At 45.2% G+C, this 15,956-nt stretch overlaps 1 protein-coding gene across 1 annotated transcript in view; it reads right to left on the bottom strand.

Annotated features, from left to right (window-relative positions):
* LOC122925110 (gastrula zinc finger protein XlCGF26.1-like) overlaps window positions 1–9,534 on the bottom strand; it is a 213,175-nt gene extending 203,641 nt beyond the window's left edge. Inside the window, exon 1 of the mRNA XM_044276629.1 lies at window positions 9,482–9,534. The gene's annotated coding sequence lies outside the window, so the exon portion shown is untranslated. The remainder of the gene's footprint in view (window positions 1–9,481) is intronic.
* Between the last annotated feature and the right edge of the window lie 6,422 nt (window positions 9,535–15,956).

The raw sequence follows: 15,956 nt of genomic DNA, 5'->3' as shown, positions 1-15,956 counted from the left end.
TGCATGGGCGATTATCTTTCAGCTGGCAACAAGTTATTTAACCCTAACTGGTGCAATGAGTTGCTTCTCATTTCTTAAACAACTATGTGGAAAGACACGTCTCGTAAAAAAGATGTTAGTCTGTTTGAGAAGGGTCAAATCATTGGCATGCATCAAGCAGAGAAAAAAAAAATCTAAGGCTACTTTCACATTTGCGGCAGAGTGATCCGGCAAGCAGTTCCGTCACCGGAACTGCCTACCGGATCCGGCAAAACGTATGCCAACTGATGGCATTTGTAAGACTGATCAATCTTAAAAATGCCTGGTCAGAAAAATGCATTGAAATGCTGGAATCGTCTTTCCGGTGTCATCTGGCAAAACGGATCCGGCATGAATTTTTTTTTCAGCTTTTTTTCGGCCTGCGCATGCCAGATCCGGCACTAATACATTCCTATGAAAAAATGGCATTCAGGCAAGTCTTCAGTTTTTTTCGCTGGAGATAAAACCGTAGAATGCTACGGTTTTATCTTTTGCTCTCCTTTCAGAATGCATGGGGATATAACTGATCAGTTCTTTTCTGGCATTGAGCCCTTTTGACGGAACTCAGTGCCGGAAAAACAAAACGATAGGTGTGAAAGTACCCTTAGGAGATTGTAGAAACGACTAAAATTGGGTTAAGAACTGTCCAACGCATTATTAAAAACTGGAAGGATAGTGGGGACCCATAGTATTCGAGGAAGAAATGTGGCGGGAAAAAAATCCTGAATGATCGTGATCGGCGATTACTTAAACGTTTGGTGAATTCAAATCGAAGAAAAACAACCGTAGAACTCAGGGCTATGTTTAATAGGGACAGTAAGAAAATTTCCACACACACACAATGCAAAGGGAACTCAAGGGATTGGGACTGAACAGCTGTGTACCCGTAAGAAAACCACTAATCAGTGAGGAAAACCAGAAAAAAGGCTTCAATTTGCTAGGGAGCATAAAGATTGGACTCTGGAGCAATGGAAGAAGGTGATGTGGTCTGATGAGTCCAGATTTACCCTGTTCCAGAGTGATGGGCGCATCAGGGTAAGGAGAGGCAGATGAAGTGATGCCCCCATCATGCCTAGTGCCTACTGTACAAGCCTGTGGGGGCAGTGCTATGATCTGGGTTTGCTGCAGTTGGTCAGGTCTAGGTTCAGCAACAGTATGTGCTCCAAGAATGAGGTCAGCCGACTACCTGAACATACTGAATGACCAGGTTATTCCATGGATTTTTTCTTCCCTGATGGCATGGGCATATTCCAAGATGACAATGCCAGGATTCATCGGGCTCAAATTGTGAAAGAGTGGTTCAGGGAGCACTAGACATCATTTTCACCCATGGATTTGCCACCACAGAGTCCAGACCTTAACACCATTGAGAATCTTTGGGATGTGCTGGAGAAGGCTTTGTGCAGCAGTCAGACTCAACCATCATCAATGCAAGATCTTGGTGAAAAATTAATGCAACACTGGATGGAAATAAATATTGTGACTTTGCAGAAGCTTATCAAAACAATGCCACAGCGAATGCGTCCCGTAATCAAAGCTAAAGGCGGTCCAATGAAATATTTTTGGTGGCGACTTTTTTTGGGGACGGGCAGTGTAATATATATATATATATATATATATAGGGATCGCTCTCTCTCAGGGGTCGGCAATGACAGACTTCACATCAAACAGGGGGGTTTCAAGCTCAAACAGTGCTTTATTTGTCACACAGTACATCACACTTCCAAGTTTAGCATCACTCGGTACATGAAGTCGCAGCTTCACCGCATAATGTGTTACATCAACACAAAACAATAAACCCTTGCCCGGCTAGGCGCTCACTATACAGAGGTCTCCCTAACTCACCTCTAGGTCACTGTTCACACTGTGGTATTGTCACAGTCTCTCCTGAGACAGGGGTCAGAAGATCTAAGAGACTGGTTGCACGTGATGTGATCTGACAGCCTCTTTGGTTTCACTTGTTTCTGTGTTGTTGCTGGTTATGACCACACCTCTTGTCTAGGTGTAGCTTAAGTGGTCATTCCAACTCCTCTATTTAGTCTGGTCTCACCCATCATGCTATGCGGTTGATAGCTCCTTTCTGGTTCTGGAAGTGCTGGTGTTTGGTTCTCCACTAAGTTTCTGCTTGTCCGCGTACTTCGGAGTTAAATGTCTTTTTCCTAATTCTTGTTTGTTGTATTCCCCTATCTTTTGGTATTAGGCCTGAGGGAGTCTCCTGTTCCTTCCAGAGCCATTTAGGGTCAGATAGGGTTCTAGGTTCCTGGGTATGAACATTCCTACCATCGTGGTCTGTTCATACTGAGTAGTCAGGGCTCGGTTTAGGGATTCACTAGGTGGTGACCTTTACCCTTTCCCTAGTTTCCAGGCCTAATACCTTTTCCCTTCCCTCCTGTGTTTGGTGTGCAGTTTACCACCGACACCGCGCCATGACATTATCAACCGCCAATAATTTCATTCGGTTCAGAGAGTAGATTAAATTGTACTTTAGGTTACGTCCACTTTCATCTGGGGATGAGAGTCAAAGAGTGTGTATTATTATGTCGTTGCTTAAAGGGGATGCTCAGTCTTGGGCTTTTTCTCTACCACCCGGATCACAGTCCCTTCGGTCAGTAGATGAAGTTTTCAGAGCTCTACGTCTTATCTACGATTACCCGGATCGGATCTCCCTGGCTGAGACCTAGTTATGTGGTTTACAGCAGGGAGGGCGTTATCCGGAGATCTATTGCTCTGAATTTAGGAGATGGGCTACGGATACAGAGTGGAATGATCCAGCTCTCCGTAACCAAATTCTATCAGGGATTATCTGAGAGGCTAAAGGACGCATTGGCCTTTCACGAAAATCCTGAGTCATTGGAAGTGGCTATGTCCCTTGCTGTTCGTATGGATAGACACCTAAGAGAGAGATCTAAGGTCCTTCACTCTCAGGATGAACCATCATATAACGTGGAGGCTTCCTCTGACAACTTAGGTGGAGAGACTCCTGAATTTATGCGTGGTGAGGAACCTATGCAGTTAGGTGGAGAGACTCCTGGGCCTGCTTGCAAGAGTTTTACTCATAAGAAGGGAGTATGTTTTTTCTGTGTAAAAAGGGGACAGTTTGTTAATGTTTATCCTTATGTTCAGCGTCAAGATGAAAACAAAAAAAACTTTTAATTCCCATCTTACTCTTGGTGGTGTGGGTGGGGAGTCAGAGAACTCACTTTTGTCATTTACTGGTAGTAACCAATTGTTCCTATCTACCAAGGTGGCGCTAGAGTCCAAAACGGTGGGAATTGAGGTGTTTCTTGACAGTGGGGCAGGGGTTAACCTAGTTAATGGTCAGTTTGTCCGTTTGCATGGGTTGACAACAAGTGCATTGGAGAAAAATTTTGGTGGTTAAGAGTGGGTGATTTTCATCAGGAATCCATTTCGTGTTTTGTGCTGGAGGGTCTGCTTGCTCCGTTGGTTCTGGGTTTACCATAGTTGAGCAAACTTAACCTTACCATTGACTGGCAAGCGAGACAGATTCTCGATTGGAGTGATTATTGCATGGACAACTGTCTTAATACATCTCTTTCTGTCTTGACCTTTAAAGCTGTTCCCTCTTTCATTTCTTATGAATTTTCTGAGAATGGTTGCCAGGGTTTACCCCCACACCGGGAATATGATTGTCCTATCAATTTTATTCCCAGAGCGAAGTTGCCCAAATCTAGGTTATATAACCTTTCTGAACCCCAAAGAACGGCCATGCGAGAGTATATTGCCGACAGTTTGGCTAAGGGACATATTAGACCTTCCAAGTCCTCAGTGGCAGCAGGGTTTTTCTTTGTAAAAAAGAAAGATGGAACTCTTAGGCCATGTCTGGACTTCCGTGAGCTCAATCAGTATACGGTCCATGATCCGTTCCCCTTTCCTTTGATTTCTGACTTATATAACCAGATTGTTAGTGCCAAGGTGTTCTCCAAGTTGGACCTAAGGGGGCATATAATCTGGTAAGGATCAAGAGAGGGGATGAATAAAAGACGGTGTTTAATACCCCAGAGGGTCATTTTGAGAACTTGGTCATGCTGTTTGGGTTAACTAATGCTCCTGCAGTTTTCCAGCATTTTGTTAATGATATCTTTCATCATCTGGTGGGGAGGTTTGTTGTTGTGTATCTGGATGACATACTAATTTATTCTCCAGATATGGAGACTCATCAGTATCATGTGAGAGACAGGTGTTACAGATCCTAAGAGAGAATTAATTGTATGCTAAGATGGAGAAGTGTGTATTTGCAGTTCAGGAAGTGCAATTCCTGGGTTACCTACTCTCATCTTCAGGTTTTCATATGGATCCAGAGAAGGTCCGTGCTGTGTTGGACTGCGATCGACCCGAAAATCTGAAAGCGCTTATGCAGTTTTTGGGATTCACCAAATACTACCGTAAATTCATTTTGAACTACTCGATTGTGGTTAAACCTTTAATAGACATGACTAGGAAAGGTTTGCATGTCTGGTCTGATACGGCATTACAAGATTTTTCAGCGGTGAAGGAATGTTTTGCTTCTGCTCCTATACTGGTGCAACCGGATGTGTCACAGCCATTCATTGTGGAAGTTGACGCATCCGTTCCTCAAAAACCATTAAGTTGGCTTTTGAGAAACGGCGTAATTGGTTGGAAGGAGCAATTCATCCTATTACTGTGCTTACTGATCACAAAAATCGGGCTTACCTGGAGTCGGCTAAACGAATTAACCCAAGGTAGCCCAGATGGTCGTTGTTTTTAACCAGATTTTATTTCATCGTCACCTATCGCCCTGGGGTTAAGAATGTAATGTCAAGGCTGATGCTTTGTCGCGTAGCTTTCCTGGGGGGGGGGGGGGGGGATTCTGAAGATCCTGGTCCGATTCTGTCTGAAGGGGCAGTTATATTCGCCTTATATCCTGAACTTGAGGCAAAGGTGTTGAAACCCCAGGTAGGCACCGGATTCTTGCCCTCTGGGGAAGTTGTCTGTTCCTTCTGTGTTCGTTGTGGAGTTTACCACCCACACCGCACCTTGACAGCTATTCAGCTGTGACCAGTGCAACCCACCAGTCCTTCTGGTGGAAGCAGCGAAATAACTTAGAGGGATATGGTCCGGCAGTCCTCCTGACTCTGACCGTGCGACACCTCTCTTCTTCAGGCGTTGCTAGGTCCCCCCCAAACTCAGGCTTCCTCAGCCTTATGGCCCCCCAGCCCTCCTGGCTGGGACCACACAGGCCCTCTGCAGGTCTGTTCCCTGGGGCCTAACTCCTCTTCTCACACTCTGAGGATTGCTTTATCCCCAAGTGATTATCGCACCTGGCCTTACCTCAGGCCTGGTGATCGTGGCGAAAACACAGCAAATTATACCATACATCTCCTCTAATAGGTTTCTGCAACATACTAGGAGACACATATCTTCCCTCTTTATATAGGAGGCCTGTCACTGCCTCACAATATACACACACACCAATCCTACTGTCACAATTACATGAGCCAGTGACCGTGTGCCCGAGTTCTGGTAAACTAAAGAATTGGCAAAGGCCTTGAAAAAAATTCTCCCTTTTTTGAGGAGTACAGTATAGAACCTGACAGAAAAAGAAATGTGTGGCTGTGTAGGGGTAGTAGTAGTGGCAGCAGCAGAGCTGAATGGGACATGATGGACAGGCCGACAGCAGCAGTGGCATCATTGGTCCAGTGATAAATAGCCAGGCCCCACTGTCAGCAATTGAATCTGTTCGGTGGCATCAACCACATTTTTGTGATGGAATCATTTCCAGGAATGCAGTGGTTTCAATGACTGTGGAGGACAAATATGTCCACTTTGGTGTGATGACACCATCTGCCACTCCAATTACCTTGTCTAACAGAACATCGGAGGTGGGACAAGACAGTACACCAACGGCAGACTGGGCTAGTTCCTGCCACTGGTCCAATCTGCTGACTCAGAAGTCTATAAGGGAGTCATGGCTCAGGGTATGTGCTGGAACAAGGGCAGAGTCCAGGTATAACTGAACATGGTTGTTTAGGGGGGTGCATCAGTTTCCTGAGGTGTGTGGCAGCACTTGAAAAAACTGGTCCATCCTATTCAGCTGTATTGTCTGCTGCTTCCGCTACTTGTTGTAGTAGTAGCCCTGGCAGAGGCCGTGCAGCGGTGACTTAGAGATTGGAGAGGGGCCTCCTGGTCAGGGACATGGATGGAAAGCTGCGGCAGACTGCGTACAGAGCGCAATACAATAATTGTCTCCCTTTCTGTTCTTTGCCTGATAAGAGTACAAGGTAGGGAATTTATAATTTTTTTTAGCCTAAGGCCTCATGCACACGACCCTCCCATTTTTCGCGGTCTGCAAAAAACGGAAGCCGCCCGTGTTGCCTTCCGAAATTTGCGGAACAGAAGCCGGCAATATTAATGCCTATTCTTGTCCGCAAAGCGCCGTGCAAATAAGATAGAGGATGTCCTATTTTAGTCCGTACCCGTGGGCAATAGGCATTTCTACACCGGAGAAAGACAATTCGATAAGCAAAATGCGGAATGCACGCAGCCGGTATCCGTATTTTGTGGATTGAAAAAACACATATGGTCATGTGAATGAGCCCTAAATCCTGTTGCTTCCCTCTGGCTATTTTCAAGCGCGTGAGATCCGGCAGGTTGCTCTAGCAGGGAACGGCGTGCCCAAGCTCTGCGGATCCATCATTACCGGAGGCTACATGAATGCCGTCCGGCCCCAGTAACAAATGATCGCCGTGACATTTATCATGAAAAAACTCAGTGGCAGTATTGCTGTTTTTCCCCATCCCCCTCCCAGAAAGAGTTAATAAAAGTTAAACCAGTAAAAACTACAACTTGTCCTGCAAAAAACAAGCCCCTGTACAACTACATAGACAGAAAAATATAAAGCTATGGCTCTTGGAAGGAGAAAAAAAAAATCTCTCGGTGGACGTGTGAACGGTGCAGACCGATTAATTTTCAATGGGGCCAGAATGTGCAGTCCGCATTTGCAGATCCGCACTTCCATTTCCGCAAAAAAAAAAGAACATATCCTATTCTTGTCCGCAATTGCAGACAAGATTAGGCATTTTCTATTATAGTGCCGGTGTAACGTTACATTTCCCTACTTCCTGAGATTTCCCTACCTCCTAACTTCCTGTCGCACCGGAAATGACATGTGGAGGCGGTCCTTAGTTTTGACGATCTGCGCATGCGCAAAAGGACAGTTTAGAGAAAATCTCACTGCAGAGTTCAGCAGCACATCGGGACACTGCGCATGCGCCGGAGTAGGGAAATATTACGGCCCATCGCAGTTAACTCCTGAATATGAGAATAGCTCCAGCAAAGGGTTAGCAGCGCTTGCGAAATGGATATTTATACTACCCTCGGCGCTTGTGCACTGGGCCGTAATATTTCCCTACTTCGGCTCTCCGGCGCATGCGCAGTGTCCCGGTGTGCTACTAAATTTCGCAGTGAGATTTTCCCTAACCTTTTCCCTTTTGCGCATGCGCATATCGTCAAAACTAAGGAACGCCTCCACACGTCATTTCCGGTGCGACAGGAAGTTAGGAGGTAGGGAAATCTCACGAAGTAGGGTAATGTAACGTTACACCCGCGATGTGTGGTCCGCAAATTGCAGGATGCACATTGCCAGTGTCTGTGTTTTGCAGATCTGCAGAATATTTACGGACGTGTGAATGGACCCTTAGTCAGTAAGGCCCAAAATACAGGTCCTTCTAAAAAAATTAGCATATTGTGATAAAGTTCAATATTTTCTGTAATGTACTGATAAACATTAGACTTTCATATATTTTAGATTCATTACACACCAACTGAAGTAGTTCAAGCCTTTTATTGTTTTAATATTGATGATTTTGGCATACAGCTCATGAAAACCCCAAATTCCTATCTCAAAAAATTAGCATATCATGAAAAGGTTCTCTAAACGAGCTATTAACCTAATCATCTGAATCAACTAATTAACTCTAAACACCTGCAAAAGATTCCGGAGGCTTTTAAAAACTCCCAGCCTGGTTCATTACTCAAAACCGCAATCATGGGTAAGACTGCCGACCTGACTGCTGTCCAGAAGGCCATCATTGACACCCTCAAGCAAGAGGGTAAGACAAAGAAATTTCTGAACGAATAGGCTGTTCCCAGAGCGCTGTATCAAGGCACCTCAGTGGGAAGTCTGTGGGAAGGAAAAAGTGTGGCAGAAAACGCTGCACAACGAGAAGAGGGGACCGGACCCTGAGGAAGATTGTGGAGAAGGACCGATTCCAGACCTTGGGGGACCTGCGGAAGCAGTGGACTGAGTCTGGAGTAGAAACATCCAGAGCCACCGTGTACAGGCGTGTGCAGGAAATGGGCTACAGGTGCCGCATTCCCCAGAAACAGCGGCAGAAGCGCCTGACCTGGGCTACAGAGAAGCAGCACTGGACTGTTGCTCAGTGGTCCAAAGTACTTTTTTCGGATGAAAACAAATTTTGCATGTCATTCGGAAATCAAGGTGCCAGAGTCTGGAGGAAGACTGGGGAGAGGGAAATGCCAAAATGCCTGAAGTCCAGTGTCAAGTCCCCACAGTCAGTGATGGTCTGGGGTGCCATGTCAGCTGCTGGTGTTGGTCCACTGTGTTTTATCAAGGGCAGGGTCAATGCAGCCGCTATCAGGAGATTTTGGAGCACTTCATGCTTCCATCTGCTGAAAAGCTTTATGGAGATGAAGATGTCATTTTTCAGCACGACCTGGCACCTGCTCACAGCGCCAACACCACTGGGAAATGGTTTACTGACCATGGTATTACTGTGCTCAATTGGCCTGCCAACTCTCCTGACCTGAACCCCATAGAGAATCTGTGGGATATTGGGAAGAGAAAGTTGAGAGACGCAAGACCCAACACTCTGGATGAGCTTAAGGCCGCTATCGAAGCCTCCTGGGCCTCCATAACACCTCTGCAGTGCCACAGGCTGATTGCCTCCATGCCACGCCGCATTGAAGCAGTCATTTCTGCAAAAGGATTCCCGACCAAGTATTGAGTGCATAACTGAACATAATTATTTGAAGGTTGACTTCTTTTGTATTAAAAACACTTTTCTTTTATTGGTCGGATTAAATATGCAAATTTTTTTAGATAGGAATTTGGGGTTTTCATGAGCTGTATGCCAAAATCATCAATATTAAAACAATAAAAGGCTTGAACTACTTCAGTTGTGTGTAATGAATCTAAAATATATGAAAGTCTAATGTTTATCAGTACATTACAGAAAATAATGAACTTTATCACAATATGCTAATTTTTTTAGAAGGACCTGTAGGTCAGCCACTAAGGGGTTAAAGAACAGGAGCAAAACCCAAAATCCCATTGAACCATTGGTGTCAAGTAACGCCTCATGTAAAGCCACGCCCCCTCCCAGTAAACAGTTGGTGGAGTCCCCAAGGACTGGTCATAAATATTTGTCCTATATCACACAGATCCTGGCAGCCACACACTTACCTCCACCTGTAGAGCAGCCGTCTTCCTCTTCCAAAGGCCTGTGATGATGTCATAGTCATGTGATCAGTCACATGTGTGGGAGGAGTCAGGAATCACATGACTAGGTGCTGCTGTTCAGATTCCCTTTGGAGGGAGATAAATAGTACATTTTAGTGAGCTGAAGGACCTGTGATGATGTCACGGTCATGTGATCAGTGACGCATGTGGGCGGGGTCAGGCTACAGGCTGTGCAGTCTGTGGAGATCAGAGCAGTTCTGTGTGTGAGGAGGTCATGGATTTCTAGAGAGGATTCACAGGAGGACAAGAAAATACCGCAGCAAAGCTGAATGTGAATTGTAGCTTCACAGCTGGTAGAGTGAAGTACAGCGAAATAATACACACAGCCCTGCACCGTATACATTACACACACAGCTCTGCACCGTATACATTACACACACAGCTCTGCACCGTATACATTACACACACAGCTCTGCACCGTATACATTACACACACAGCTCTGCGCCGTATACATTACACACACAGCTCTGCGCCGTATACATTACACACACAGCTCTGCGCCGTATACATTACACGCACATCCCTGCACCGTATACATTACACACACAGCTCTGCACCGTATACATTACACGCACAGCCCTGCACCGTATACATTACACACACAGCTCTGCACCGTATACATTACACGCACAGGTCTGCACCGTATACATTACACACAGCTCTGCACCGTATACATTACACGCACAGCCCTGCACCGTATACATTACACACAGCTCTGCACAGTATACATTACACACACAGCTCTGCACCGTATACATTACACGCACGGCTCTGCACCGTATACATTACACACACGGCTCTGCACCGTATACATTACACACACGGCTCTGCACCGTATCCATTACACGCACGGCTCTGCACCGTATCCATTACACGCACGGCCCTGTACCGTATCCATTACACGCACGGCCCTGCACTGTATACATTACACGCACAGCTCTGCACCGTATACATTACACGCACAGCTCTGCACCGTATACATTACACACACAGCTCTGCACTGTATACATTACACACAGCTCTGCACCGTATACATTACACGCACAGCTCTGCACCGTATACATTACACACAGCTCTGCACCGTATACATTACACACACAGCTCTGCACTGTGTACATTACACGCACGGCTCCGCACCGTATACATTACACGCACGGTATACATTACACGCACGGCTCCGCACGGTATACATTACATGCACGGCTCCGCACGGTATACATTACACGCACGGCTCTGCACCATATACACGTGTACATGACAAATGACCCCATTTCAGGCCATTATATCACTTGTATCTGGCATTTTTTAGCAGTTTTCCTCGGTTCTTGCTGAATATCCGGTTTGCAGTGCTCTCAAACATGGTGGGTGGAGATTAGCTGCCATCCACTGCACACAGAAAGTTGAGGAAAGTCTCCTTCCTAACTGTCTCACAGTCACTCAGAAGCAGCTCCAGGATAAGACCTCATGCACACGACCGTTGTTTTGGTCCGCATCCGAGAAGCAGTTTTTGGGGCTTGGATGCGAACCCATTTCAGTCCGTTTTGACTGCGATTGCGTTCGGTTGTTCAGTTTTCATAAAAAACTGAATGTGGTACCCAGACCCGAACTTCTTCACTGAAGTTCAGGTTTGGTTTCAAGGTTGTGTAGATGTAATTATTTTCCATGTTGTAAGGGAAAATAATAGCAATAAAAAATAAAACGTCACTGAGCTCATCACATGGTTCCTCACCATGGTGAGGGATCATGTGATGAGCACAGTGATGTCACCACAGGTCCTTTGACAGGTCCTGAAGAAAGAACAGGAGACCGGCAGCTACGCGATCAATTGGAGGAGGCGAGTTATTTTTTTATTTTTTTAACCCTCAATTGACCTTCTACTATGCATTCTGTAATAACCATGTTATAAGAGAAAATAATACAGTGAATAGACTTTCATCTTAGCAACAATGCGTGAAAATCGCACCGCATCCGCACTTGCTTGCGGATGCTTACGACTTTCACGCAGCCCCATTCACTTCTATAGGGCCTGCGTTGCATAAAAAACGCACAATATAGAGCATGCTATGATTTTCACGCAACGCACAAGTGATGCGTGAAAATCACCGCTCATGTGCGCACAGCGACAAAGAGATGAATGGGTCCGGATTCAGTGCGGGTGCAATGCGTTCACCTCACGCATTGCACCCGCACAGAAATCTCGCCCGTGTGAACCTAGCCTAATGGTCTTAGAGTCAAATTTATGAAAGTGGCACACAGCACTTGTAAAATTTAGCACAGGTAAACTATCACATTTACACCAGCTGTGGCAGGTCAGGAGTGGAGGGCAGTTAGGACTTGTTCTCATCTGCTATGATGAATAAGGCCAAAAAACAACTTACTACACAGGGACACCCACAAACAGTTGGATTTCGGAAGTTGACTTAGCAGGAACCCAAAAAAAGCTTTTGCCTGTCACAGACAATTGTCTTAGAAGTAAAACAACAACTGCAGTTTGAAAAAGGCTCAGGCTTGAGCCGAAACTATTCACTAATGATGCTATTATACTTTGAATAAAAGTTTCTTCATATCATCAAGAAAGTGAGTGCCGGTCCTTCTTCACTATATACTAGTGGGACGCCTTCCCTGGATGAGCGGACCATGTACAAACTGCAGTGCGGACCCATCTCCTCTGATATCCCCAGCTTGGTCGTTATTTGTGCCCTAAGACGTCCAATCATGGGTGAATCCGTTCCATGCCTTCAAGATGGGTCACCATACCATTCCTGCAACCTTCTATTCCAAGTTCTCCTTTTTATGGTTGGCACCACACCTGAGTGGGAGAAAGGACTTCAGCAGCATCGACCGCCATCCAGCCACCAAAAGCCTCACATTAGTGTTGTGCCTAAACTTGCACAACATGAAACGTTGAGCTACAGTCATCCCCCTCCCTTCCCGGGAATACTTTCATTACGCTTTTTTACCCTTTGAGCTCCATCTCTTTGTTTTTCGCCATGTATGCTCTACCATCTCTCCCTCAACTCAGTACGTGCCGAGGCAATATCTGAATATCTCTAGTATAACAGTACAGTAGGCCAAAACACAAACATGTCCATTCTAAAAGCAAAGGTTTATTAATGATCGGTAACAAGTTGTGAGATGCAGTAATACAGATTACTGTAAAAATACTCTGCGTGTTATCTAGGTTCCATTTCCTTTTTGGATAACAGATGTCTATTGGTGATTGCATACATTTCTTAACCATCATTTAGTGTTATATGACTTTATAGATGTAGCAGGTATTAATTGTATGTTCGTTCCACTTCGGGGTGCGTTGTGCTATTTGCATAGTGCAGTGGCTCTAATGCAATGTAAACGAGCGTTGTGCTATATACATAGTGTAGGCGCTACAATAACAGCATAGTGCACCACACTGCTTCTTGCTACATCTGTACTTCTTTAGTGTTGCATTTTTCCCGTATTAGGAGTCAAGAAAACACATTAAAAATAGAAAGTAGCTACTTCCCTCTACGAGATTTTTGAGGATTAACCACCTCCCGTCTCGCTAACGCCGAAAGGCGTGACTGCGGCGGCTCCCTCGGGTCACACTAACGCCGATCAATCTCGTGAGACCCGAGATTTCCTGTGAACGCGCGCTCACAGGATCGCGCAGTTCACAAGTTCATCTGCAGCCTGCCGGCCGCGATCATTGGCTGGCAGGCTGTGGATTTAAATGTCAGTTCTTGTTCCTCTGTCCATGGCATCTAGGATTGCTCCAAACAACATTTCATTGTATTGTACATTGTATTACATTGTATTGTACAGTGACAATAAAGGCATCTTATCTTATCATTAAATTCCGACTAGATGTAAGTGCCGAAAGAGGGCCACGCTTGAGTAAAAATTGTCCAGGTATAAGTGGTACCCATTGTGGAGTAAGGGTGACACCAAGTCCCAGTCTTTTCCCTCATAGACCCTAAAACTATATGTATAGCCTGTGGCCCTTTCACAGAGTTTATTCAGTTTGATCCCATACCGGGCGCGCTTGCTGGGGATGTACTGTTTGATGCCAAGGCGCCCGGTAAAATGTACTAGAGACTCGTCTATGCAGATGTTTTGATTAGGGGTATACGCATCTGCAAATCTGGATGACAAATGGTCTAAAGCATTGCACTAGAAGGCATTACTATTCACAGTTCACAGCATATATATAGTAAGTGCTTGTGAGTATATATACACTGATTCAGACACCACTGCAGACAAAAGGTCATCATGGGTTAATGAATGCAGCAGTCACTTTCAGTCTGTGGAAGTTTCTATCCTAGGAAGGGGCAATAATCTCCGAGCATTTAGGAGACTGATTGCTTTGGGGTAAAAGCTGTTCTTCAGCCTAGTGGTGCGGGCATGTAGGGCTCTAAGACGTCTACCAGAGGGTAGGGGAATGAAAAGGCTGTGGCCGGGGTGAGTTGGATCCCCGCAGATAATTTTTGCCCTGTTGCTGCAGCGAGCAGTGAAGATGTCATCCAGTGATTGTAACTGAGTACCAGTGATTCTTCCAGCCATTCTAATGATGCGCTTGAGGGTCTTCTTGTCCTCAGAAGAGCAGCCGGAGTACCACACTGTGATGCAGTATGTGATAACAGATTCTATGGTGCACCTGTAAAAATTGACAAGCAGCTGTTTTGGGAGTTGTGCTTTCTTCAGACTCCTCAGAAAATAAAGCCTCTGAAGGTCTTTTTTGGTAATTTCTGTTGTGTTTTTTATCCATGACAGGTCCTGACTAATATGAACTCCCAAGTATCTGAAACTTTGAACTATCTCCACGTTTCCGCCATTAATGCTAATGGGATAATGTCCATTTTGTTTCTTCTAACTAAAATCCAGAATTAGCTCCTTTGTTTTCTTGGTATTGATTATGAGGTTGTTGTTCTTACTCCATCTCTCTAGGTTCTCAACCTCTTTCCTATAGGCTGTTTCATCATTGTTGGAGATTAGGCCTATCACAGTCGTGTCATCTGCAAATTTTATAATGGTATTGGTATTGTGAATAGGTTTACAGTCATTTGTGAAGAGGGAGTAAAGCAGAGGGCTCAACACACAGCCTTGCGGTACCCCAGTGTTAAGGATGAAGAAAAGTGCTTGCCCATGCGTACGATTTGTGGTCTTTTTGTAAGAAAATCCAGTATCCAGTTGCACAGGTGTGAGCTGAGACCCAAGTTGTTCAGTTTCATTGCCAACTTGTTGGGAGGGATGGTGTTAAAGGCCGAGCTGTAATCAATGAACAGCATCCGCACATAGCTGTCTCTCTGCTACACCAACTCAACGTTCCCCAAAAAAAGATGTTGTGTCTGTAGCAGGGGTGGAATAAGGCGTGACACCACCTTTTTTTGTCCTGACCAGCCTGCCCTATGCATAGGGGAGTGTTTCCACAAGTTCCACACACAGGTCCACTATTAGTATAGGGATTGCGTGACACAGGACAGGCACACAGGGGTCTTAGGGCCCTTTCACACAGAGCTGCCACAAACCTCTCCTTTCTCCTGGGACAAAGTGCATAATGTACTTCGCCACATCTCTGGGCGATTTGCGCTTTGCACATTGTCCCATGGGGAAGGAGAGGTTTGTCCTCTAAAGGTAAAAAAAAAAAAATATATCACAGGTAAGCAAAAAAGTTAATGTTCTGTTTCAAAAGTTCAATAAAGTTTATAAAAGTTAATGTTCTGTTCAAATGTTATATAAAGTTAATATTAATAAATTTATTGCGTTGCGGACAGTTTTTTTTTTACCTTCTAGGTGGACCAAGCGATCAAGCAGCTACAGCACTGATGTGCATTCTGACAGAAGCATTGCGCTGTCAGATTACACAAAGTCGGTGTATGCGGCCCTGCAAGACGAGATTTCTCCTCTGCAGTAAAAAAGATATGTTTGCCGAGGCTTATGAGCTGAGGGGCGGTGTTCATATGCTTTGGAAAACACTTTGTATAAAAAATAAAAAAAATAAAAAATTGTTTAAAAATTCTGGCAATGATTTATTCATCCACATCGATTGATGTGAATGGAGAAATCGGGTGTGCCAGGGCATACAAGCTGAGTGGGTTTGGATGTTGGGCGGAGCTCCTATGTCCTGGCAGACGCCTTTCCCCTCTTTTTTTTTTTGCACATTTTTTGGCAGAGATATTTTCATCCACATTGATCGATGCGAATGAAGAAATCTGTGCCGTTGTCACTACCAGAGCTTTGAGAAGTTCTCACAGCTCTGTCTCCACCCCTGCGATGATGTCACTTAGAGCTTGGAGGTGTTCTCACTGTTCTGTTTCTCCGCCCCTGTGATGAGGTCTTTACTCTCAGCTGTTTCTCCTGCGGTTGATTTTCCTGCCTTTAAATCACCCCTCCTCCTGTTGCAGGGCGTGGATTATATTTCTCATTTCAGTTGTAGCTCTG

The sequence above is a fragment of the Bufo gargarizans genome, chromosome 1 (genome assembly GCF_014858855.1).
Source record: "Bufo gargarizans isolate SCDJY-AF-19 chromosome 1, ASM1485885v1, whole genome shotgun sequence".
Classification (NCBI taxonomy): domain Eukaryota; kingdom Metazoa; phylum Chordata; class Amphibia; order Anura; family Bufonidae; genus Bufo; species Bufo gargarizans.
The sequence above is the reverse complement of the archived record's forward strand: the minus strand, read 5'-3'. Positions and strand labels throughout refer to the sequence as shown.